At 59.3% G+C, this 8,513-nt stretch overlaps 1 long non-coding RNA gene across 1 annotated transcript in view; it reads left to right on the top strand.

Annotated features, from left to right (window-relative positions):
* The window catches only part of LOC113486408, a 23,241-nt gene that overhangs the window by 7,408 nt on the left and 7,320 nt on the right, over nucleotides 1-8,513 (top strand). The gene's annotated exons all lie outside the window — the stretch shown is intronic.

Below are 8,513 nucleotides of genomic sequence, written 5' to 3'. Positions count from 1 at the left end.
ACCACTGTGCATCCCCCCCGGCATTGCTGTGTCCCCCCGACGTGGCATCAGTGTGCCCCCCCCAGCCTCCCCAGCACTGCTGTGCATCCCCCCAGCATCGCTGTGCCCCCCCCACGTGGCATAAGTGTCCCTCCCACATGGCACTGCTGTGCTCCCCCCCATGGCATCACTGTGCCACCCCCTGCATGGCACCGCTGTGCTCCCCCCCATGGCATCACTGTGCCCCTCCACATGGCATTGTTGTGCCCCTCCTGGCATCGCTGTGCCCCCCCAGCATCGCTGTGCCCCCGCCGCACATGCTGCAGGGCCCCACGCCAGCTCCCGCCGCTGCTGGCGCCAGGCAAACCAGCTCCGTCTTGGCACCGGCCTCCTCCACTCCTGACATTGCTTCACGGGGCGATTGCAACACCCGCTCCTCCCTTCCTACCTGCGCCCTCACGCTCGGGCCCTCGCCAGCCCCAACCCTGAGCTCCTCTCGGTGCCAAGGTGCAGGGTGGCCGTGGGAACCAGTGGGGCAGAGCGGGAGGCAGGCGAGGGGCCCCTGACCCCCCCAGCCTCCGGGCAGCTCTCACCGTGCAGTTAAACGGGATGGGAAAACTCAAACTGCCTTCAAACACTCCCCAGCCGTAGATTTTGGACCAAGGGCTGGGGTGGGGGAAGCCGGGAGGGGGCTGGCATCTCCCAGATCGCCCAGCATCGCTGGGGAGCTGGCGGGCACCCTCCGAGGGGGATGTTAGACCCAGAACCGCCGCACCCACCCAGCAAAACCCCCTCGCACACGCTCCGCCGGGGCGGAACGGCCGATCCACGGGGTGCTGCTGGGCCCGGGGGAGCTCCCAGGCCTGGGGCTGCCCGGCCAGGGAGGGAAACAGCCGGGGCTGGGGAGCTGGAGGAAGCGGTGGAAAAGCTCCTCCTTCCTCTGCTGTTGCTGCAGCTCCTCTCCTGAGAGCAACAGGCGGAAACAGCCCTCGCAGGATCCTCCGTGCGCTGCCTGGGCAGGATCCGGCCGGAGGAAAGGCCTTGCCTCCATCGTTCCCAGAGCCCTGGGCACTGCCAGCAGCTGGGGTGTGACCGAGGGAGGAAGAGGAGGAGGAAGGGGGAGGACGTGGCATCGTGGCCAGAACGTTCAGGCTCTTCCCAGCTGCAGGGCGGCTCTGGGGAGTCGCTGCCGAGGTGGATCCATGCCTTGGGATCGCTCCGGTCCCCGCACGCTTCCAGGCCACTGGGAGCCCAGGCTTGGGCTAGGCAAAGCTCGGCTCAACCCCGGCCAGGTTCTTGGGTAGATCCAGGCCAGCGGCGTGGAAACAGCTGTGAGGTTGTGTGTGAGTCTTTTCCTGGGCTGGACTGTTTACCCGGTGGCGGGAGGGAGGAGTGGAGGTGGCCGGCTCTGGAGCGAGGCATCCTGTTTACCCTGCCTGAAATAGCTCTTCTTGGCTGTCCGCTGGCTGCCGGGCTGGGGAGGGGGCCGAGAGGCTCCTCACACCTCTCCCTGCCAGCTGCCACCAGCCCTGCTCTGAAATGGTGCCCACCACCCTCCCGGCACAGCGAGGAGAGGGGACCAGGGGCTCCTTCCCCCCTCGCCATGCCAGGGTGCTGGGCCAAGCATCCTCCTGAGCGGGGAGGGATGCGGGTGCTCCCACACCAGGCTGGGCTCTGCTATAGCCAAACACTCAACACGAGGCCAGAAGACATCAACTGGCATCCAGATGTCACCCAGCATCTGTCCCAGCGCCCACAGGAGTGAGGGACGCTGCGGCCAGGCTGCAGCCGGGGGTATCCCCTGGGCTGGGCTCACCCCCCGAGGATGCTCACCACACATCAGCCCCTTCCATCTTACCCTTGCATGTCATTTCAAAGTGAACATTATTTCAAAGCTGAAATATTTATGTTTTTCTCTTTGCAGTGCCCCATAAGAAGGCTTTACCCTTAGCAGCAGGCTTGTTTGCAGTTTGTTTGCCTGGTCAAAATGCTGTTGAAATCAAGGGATCTCGTGGGAAATTTAGCCACAGCGAAATCTCATTTCCAATAGAAAATTGTTCCACTGGAGGCTTTTAAACACTTTCCCCAGCGCTGATCCCTGAGGAGTCTGGCTCTAAATTCATTTGAAAGTCTGCCTTAGTGGGATGATGGTATTTAAAAGGTGGAGAAAATGCATCCACCTCCCTCAAAACAAAACCAAAAAAAAAAGTGAGTATTTACCCATGGTAATAACTTCATTACTAGCAACCAAGCTTCACTCCTTTAAAAGAAGCAAGGTATGGAATATGATTTAGGCAGTGCACACACAGTCCTGCTAAATAGACCAAGTAAGTGGTATAAACCCCTTATTTTTGAAAAATCAATCCACGTAAGCTCTGGAGCATTACATACCGAGCCACTACCCGTCTCTTTTGCCCACTGAGGTATTATAGAAAAAAAAAACCAAACCCTAATTAAAAGGTAAAAAAGAGAGAGCATTGATATTGTTGATTTGCAAACAGGAAGATTATATTTGTGGCATGCAGAAATAGTGTGTCAACAGAGACTGGAGGCCTTAACACAGACATCTCTGGGGCTCAAAAAAACACCTGAAGATGAGCATGACATCCTGGCACCATTAGTCAGCGCCGTGCGGTGACGCAGCACCGAGTTTTTGCCACATGCTGGCTGGTAGCAGAGACAGGCTCAGCTGTGAAAGCTTGGGAGGGGGAAAGTAAAGGAGTTATCTGAAGGGTTTTGTCATGATAGGAGGCGTTTGGAAGCTCCAAGCTCAGCAGTGGCATCACGTTGAGCCCTTCTCGATGTATTCCCACATGGCCATGTGCAGAGACTGTCTCAGACACAGTCCTGGTCAGGGTCTCCTCCCATCCCTGCTGCCCCGCTGGGTGCCCAAGGAGGATGGAGACAGGGATTGGGGAAGGAGATGGTTTGTCCTTCCTCTCCTGCTGCCCGTTTCTGGGAACAGCGTGGGGCAAAGCCCAGCCTGGCCCAGCTCAAGTACTGAGCCCGTCCCACCATGGCCAGACAAGGGATGCAGACATTGCCCCTCACTGCCCTCCTGCCTCCCCTCCTGGCCCCATCCTTCTGGGGTCTATCTTTCATTTTGTCCCCCTTTGCACTGCCTGTGTTCGAGGGAGGCTCCCTCCTTTGGCATAGAGACAGGCAGCAGTGCAGACAGCAGCACCTACCCACCGCTCAGGCATCGCCCCACACTCCTTCCCCACATCCCTCTGCAGAGGAACCTGCTCCAGGTTACGCCACTCGAGGCTGGAGCTGAGGTTCAGGAGCCCTCGGCAGCCCCAAGCAGAGGGAAATAAAACGCAGCAGCTCCTGCACCACAGATGATGCTCTTGGGTTTATCAGTACCAGCCTGTGTCTGCCCCACGTGCCGGGGCTGTGAGAGGACCCAGCACAGACATCCCCATAAGAGACTGTGTGTATATGGAGTTTTAAAAAATTACACCGTGATAAAGTCAGCTAATTACATCTCACTAAGGAGACGGAAATAATGTTTATCTTCCTGGAGCTGGCTGAATTGTCCTAGCTTTGAAATGAAGGATTTCCATCTGAATAGAGCCTAGGAGAATAAACGCTCTCAGCTCTCACGGTTTCAGGCAACTGCCTGGGAATGTGGTGATGGCAACAGCTATCTGAGATAGTTCCCAAATCAGCAAAGCCCTCAAAGCCTGTGTAAATCCTGAGGCTGGTGCAGAAGTCCACCATAATCAGCAAAGTACTCCACAACTCTCCTTAACCCTCCCAGGGACCCAGCACGTCCTGGATGATCCCAATGCCCCAGTCAGTGTTCATGAGGGAGCATTTAAAAATAAAAGTTGATTATTTGCAATATTTTTATGCTCACAGCAGTTAAACCAAGCCTGCCAGGGTCTGTGTGCTCAGCTTCCTGCCCCTCCTGCCCCTTCAGCTGGTCCCCCTGGATTTGGTACCTGCAGGGAGGATCACCCCTGTCTTGCTCCCCTTGGATTTTCCCTGCAGTCATTACCACTGTGTAAAATCTGACCTCTTGGCAGCAGAGGTGGTTGAGGCACCTGCAGAGCACCCAGAACAGGCTGTTCCCCATCGCTTACCGCCTCCAGGCCCTACTGAATTCCCGCAACCACTGAACACCGGAGCATGTTCCAGGGTAAAGCTTTCAGCCCAGTATTTATTTCCCTTTCTCTGACATAAGGAGCAATCAGTGGAGTTTTCCTTTCACTCTCATTGACCCTGGAACAAGGATCTGTTTCCACCCCAGCCAGATCACCAGGAAACCTGATCACTTTGGGGAAAGAACCCAGGGTGCTTTCAGGCAGGAGATGCAGGCAGGGCTTTCAGGGTGTCCCTTGCAAGTAGAGGTGCAGGCATTTCTCCAGTGGCCCTGGCAGCCAGTGCAGCCGGGCTCAGGTCCCCATCTGTGGCGGGACAGCCACATGCAAACCCACCCGGGGTCACCTCTAAGGCCTTGAATAAGACACGTCCTTGACAAGGGGCTGTGTGGTGGTGTGGGGTCTGAGCAAGGCTGGGCGGGAGGGAAAAGCACCCGGCACACAAGGGTGTGAGCGTGGCCTCCTGCTCGTGCGCTGGGGGCTGCTCGACTTCACAGGAACAGGTCCTGATGCAATTAACAGCTGTATAATTGCAGCAGTAAAACTTCTTTCTGCTGATAAAGCCAAGGGCAGCTCTGCCCAGCCCTGCGGAGCCGCAGTCCCATGCCTGTGGCTCTGGGGACAGGCCCCGCCGGTTGTTGTACCCTTAGTTCCACAGACTCCACCGGGATTTGCTGTGCCGGAGTCGTGCTCGGAGATAACAAGGCGATTAAGCGGTGCTGAATCAGGCCTGGCGTGACCCGGGCTTTTGCTGAATCAGGGCCAGAGCTGGGGCAGGATCAATAACGTCCAGCCCCAGCCTGGGCACGGCACCTCCAGGCAGGGGGATGGAGAGGACCAGCTCCAAGCCTGGCCTTGGCTGGGGGGCAACCCGGGACCCTGCAAAATCACACAAGCCGGTCCCACAGGGCTGTGGCAGGCAGCACAGGGGTCGGGGTGTGCCCGGGAGGGTCGCTTCCCCCACCCCTCCCCACCCCCCCACGGGTGATCACTCCCCCCAGGTGAGCGCCCCTCAGCAGGGAGAGGGACCGCAGGGCCGGGGGACCGCAGCCCCCGGGGCTGGCGGAGGGCACGGGTGGAGGAGGGCGGCTGATGTGGATCACCATTTCCCTCTGCTGGTCGGGACTGGGATAACTGGTCGCCACCAGACAGGCCTTGGCGGGGGGCCGGGGCCGGCCTGGTGCAGCCTGCGGAGGGTGCGAGAGTCTGGCACCGGCAGGGGCGGGGGGTACTGTCCCCAGTACGGGCACTGGGTGTGGGCACGGGCACCAGCACGGACTGGGACACGGGAACGGGCACCGGCCTGGGCATGCGGCATGTCTGGGGTACAGGGTGTGGGCACAGGACTCAGGCACGGGACACAGGACACGGGGCATGGGGATGGGCACGGGCATGGGCACCGTCATGGGCACGGCACAGGCAACGCTTCCCCAGCCCCCCCAGCTGCTTGCAGGCTGTTGCGGGGACCCAGGGGGGACTGGGGGCTGTGCCAGCTGCTCGGCTTTCCCAAGGAGCCCACCACTCCCAATAAACATGGGAATGATGGGCTCAGTTCGTTGTGCTCTGGTGGCTATTCCCAGTGTGGACCAGGGCTGGATGCGGCCCCGGCTCTGCCCCTTTCTGTGGGATACCGTGAAGAGTGGTTTTCTGTCTACAGGCAGGTCTGCCCCCACCTCCAGACCCTGGGAAAGGACAGGGCATCACATCACGCAAGGCCTGGTGCTGGGTCAGTGCAGCCACCACTCTGGCATTTGCACCTGGAAAAGGAAAAAACACATAAATTTGAACATCTGGAAACGGTGGGAAAACCCAAAGCACAAAGCCTGGGCCCTGCTTGTACCCAGAGCACTATCTCCGCTCAGCCACCACCCCCCACTGCCTCCAGCAAAACCAATGGACACTTAGCGATTATTAACCCCGAGCAGCTTCGCCCCAGGTAGCTCATGGGGACTAGAGCAACAGGTGACACTTTGCCCTCCCTGTCTCTGCAGCCACCTTCCCTTGGGACATGTTCCCAGCCCCGGGGTGACTCATTTGGCTTCGCTGTCACCACTTCGCCTCTGCCTGCACTGAGGTTTCACACCCCCTGACAATGGATGCATCCCCCAGCGGGATGAAGTCTGGGGGCTTTCCCCCTCGCTGGGACTCTGGAGAACGAAGCAGCCCCAGGGCTCACACAGTTTTGCAGAGAATCACCCTGCCTTCGAGCCAGCAGCCCCCGGGGAACCAGAGAGGGCCCAGGGATATGCTGATGCTCTCCCACAGCTGCCCCATGGGTGCCCCTGAGCTCCCGGAGAGGGTCCGGTCCCCAGGAAAGGTGGGCAGGGTGGGCAGGAGCTGCTGGACTTTCCCCCTAAGCCCCAGCCCCACAACTCAGGGGGTTGTGGGACATCTCCATTTCTCCCAGTTACACAAAATTCCAACATCTCTACAGTTTTCAGCTGAACATCTGGGGTTAAAAGAGCCCAGAGCTCTGCCTCCCAGCCCAGACACCTTAGGAGAGGACCAGCAAGGAGGGATCAGGATGTGGCCCCAGGGCTGCCTGGGAAAAGTGTCTCCCACATCAACTCCCACTCGGTGTCACAGACATCCTCGAACTTGTCTTTCAGGAAAACCAGCTTCAGCCCGCTCCCTCTGATTTCTTGACCCTGAGACCAGTCCCTCCTCTTGCCTCCCCCCTCCCTCCATTATTTAGGCAGGGTTAAACCGCACACCGACAGTTGCTGCTCAGGGCCCAGCCCCCAGCCCGGGTCACCCCAATTCACATCACTGGGACCAAACCAGCATAGGATGGAGTGAGGGGAGCAGCCACCACCTCCCCTCATCCACCCTGATGTTCCTTCTCAGCCCTACGGTGTAAAGGGGGGTGAGGAAATGCCGCTGCCCTTCCCTTCCCTGGGTGTGGTGTCTCCTGAGCATCGGGACCATGCTCGCTGCAGCTCAGCTGTGCTGGGGGGGTCTGAGCTGTGTGGTTCCGGCTCCTCACCTGGAGCCCCTTGCAGAGGAGGGAGAGGCTCCTGGTGTTCTTCAAGGGTCTTAAGGCCTGTAGCCAACAGGCCGTGGTCCCTGCTTGGAGGACCCCCATCCTGAGGTGTTTTGAACCCCAGAAAATGCCTTTGAGCGGGAACCAGCCTCCAGCCCCCATCCAGCCCTGAAGCCAGCGGGTTCCTGGCCATGGGCTCCTCATGTTTGCTGGGGCCGAGGCCCTGCTGTCAGGAAGGCAATGCCAAAGCATCCTGCCCACGGGTGGCCCTCTCTCCACCCCACGTCTCTGTTCTAACCTCCCAGCACCATCCCAAAGCATCCCCAGCCTTGGCCCACGCAGCCGGCGGATTGGGACAGTCAAGATTTGGTTGCTAGTTTTTTCGACTGAAGCATCATTCTTTCTTTCTTTTTTCTGCCAGATGTGAAGGATGCAGGAGAGCCACCCACCTGCCAGGGAGCCGAGTGTCCCTGAGGGCGGAAAGGGGAGACACCGCAGGGACCCCCAGCAGCTGGGTCCCAGCTCACCTGCGGCTCTACACATGCTGTATTTTTGCCGACAGACAAGCGATGCTCGGCCTCACCAGGAAGATTGACAGGGAGATGGTAAATCAATATAAATACCTCGCTCTTAAATAGCCTGCTGGTATTTATAGCCTGTGGTTGGCAGAGAGTCCGGCGGCTCTGACAAACTCAACTCCAGTTTATTTTTAAGGAAGCATTGAAGAGAACAGGTTTTAAAGCAAAGGATTGAGACACACTACGTCTGCCTGACCTGGGGCTGCTGGGACCCTCCGCGGCCGGGCTGCAGCACGTCCCTGTCCCCCCACCGTCCCTCCAGACTGTCCTTTGCTGCCCTGTGTCCCCAGGCACCCCGTCCTGACTCGCCTCTAAGTGATGGGGTGGATATTTCTGTGGCCACACGTATACATCTGTGTCTCTATACCTGGAGGCACAGGCTGCCTCCGGAGTGCTCTGCTGCCAGCTCTGCACTACCATCCGCCCGTTTCCCACCTCCTTTCCCATTTTTCCCTCTTCACCCCATCACGGCCTGCCCAGGCGTGGAAGGGGGAGCACAGAAACACTCCGACCCTGTCGGCACAGCTCTGGGAGCCAGCTCGGGCCCAGCTGCAGCAGCTGGGGGACAGGACCCTGCACCCTGGCCTGGGGGACAGGTTGCCACCCCACCCCCACCTCCAGTGGCACCCAGGTGCCGGGTGAGCATGCAGCCTTTGCCCCCAGGTCAGGGGGGGCCCGTTGTGTAGGGGTGTCTGCATCCCCTGCACGGTGGGGGGAAGGTGTTTTGATGGAAGGTAAGACTGAGACACCATGGGGACCCCTCCCCACTGCCCTCTTGGCTGCCCCGGGCAGGGCCTCTCCCCTGGGTAGATGCTGCAGCTCTTGGGGCACGGGGGGGGGCAAGTTTCCTACAGCACCAGGGCGGGG

This window comes from Athene cunicularia (genome assembly GCF_003259725.1).
Source record: "Athene cunicularia isolate RWA chromosome 17 unlocalized genomic scaffold, athCun1 chr17_part1, whole genome shotgun sequence".
Lineage (NCBI taxonomy): Eukaryota > Metazoa > Chordata > Aves > Strigiformes > Strigidae > Athene > Athene cunicularia.
This window is presented reverse-complemented; position numbering and strand designations above follow the sequence as displayed.